Raw genomic sequence first — 1,356 nt, forward strand, 5'->3', positions numbered from 1 at the left:
AGGTTTTCAAGGTACTATTCGTACTGGTATAAAACTTTAACTGTGTACTACAATGTCAATTGATTGACGAATTGATAGTTTAGAAGCGCATTGTGATATCCACGAATAGAGAGAGCTCACATGTTCCTGACCTTTTGCTGTGCTATGCAGAGGTGGACTCGACATAGGTTAGCATCAGGAAACAACGATCTGAAATAATAATAAGAACCTTGTGAATTCGTCTTCTCTCAGCAGAAATCATAATCCATATACAAAAACTGCAAAAAGACATGCAACGGGTGGGCCTTCCTCATTGCTGGGGAGGTGCTATATAGTACGAACTGTACGAACGAAATGCCGAAAAAGCTCTGGACCGCTAATGATTTATGAAGGAAAACATCATATGAATTCAAGATATACAGAAGACTGGATGTTGTGAAGATATTTATTATTTTAGATGTTAATTTTTTAAGGAAGGAAAAAACTCATCTCTGCCTCTACCGGGAGTCGAACCCGGGTCCCTCGATTGCCGGACGAGCGCTCTGACCACTAAGCTACAGAGGAGATAGAGATTTTCCTTCGCTAGAGCGTATATGTGCCGAACGGTGATGAGGTAGAGGCAGAGATGAGTTTTTTCCTTCCTTAAAAAATTAACATCTAAAATAATAAATATCTTCACAACATCCAGTCTTCTGTATATCTTGTATTAACAAGTGGAGAGCGACATTCATGTCATGTCATATCATATGAATTGTCTTACACATAAGTGAGAAAGTTGTTTATTCTAGTCCAAGAACTTTCATTATATGACCCATATTTTATTATATGATATTTTCATTATAATTTCATTATATTTATGGCAGAGAGAGATTCTCGGGTATGGACTGTTTGTTAATTTCAGTCGGGACCTCTCTTGGACGCTAGTTCATATTCATATATCATTTTTGTCGCACCACAGTCGTTTTCTGCACACAAGGGCGGAATGGGACTTACAATTTATCGCTAATTCCGAACGGCAGGCTAGTTTTTATTCTCATCGAGAGGTTGGTGCGCTAACCCCTTCGACGGGGGACTCCCTGCGATAGCAGTTTTTTCTGCGATCATGTCGTCGTTTCTGTTGTACCCCTGTGCCAGGAAACTTTCCTGACACAGGGGTATCACAGACACAGGACGAACCGGGTATCGAACTCGCGACACCTCTAAACATTCTTTGGTACTTTAGGCGAGTATCTTATCGACCTGGGCTACCGCGCCCCATATTCATATATTATATGGCCCGTTGGTCTAAAATTTTTGGGTTGCAGAGACAGTAACGGGTTCATTGCGGAGGAGGATATTTTATTGGAAGAATAGGCATTTTTTTCGTCATATTCAGAA

At 40.5% G+C, this 1,356-nt stretch overlaps 1 non-coding gene across 1 annotated transcript; it reads right to left on the minus strand.

Moving 5' to 3' along the window:
• Positions 1-471: 471 nt before the first annotated feature.
• TRNAA-GGC (transfer RNA alanine (anticodon GGC)) lies at positions 472-543 on the minus strand. Its single transcript has one exon. It is a non-coding gene; the product is annotated as a tRNA-Ala (tRNA).
• Between the last annotated feature and the right edge of the window lie 813 nt (positions 544-1,356).

The sequence above is a fragment of the Pholcus phalangioides genome, unplaced genomic scaffold (genome assembly GCF_987345545.1).
Source record: "Pholcus phalangioides strain wild (caught in Gottingen) unplaced genomic scaffold, Ppha-v1.0 ptg000003l_1, whole genome shotgun sequence".
NCBI lineage: Eukaryota > Metazoa > Arthropoda > Arachnida > Araneae > Pholcidae > Pholcus > Pholcus phalangioides.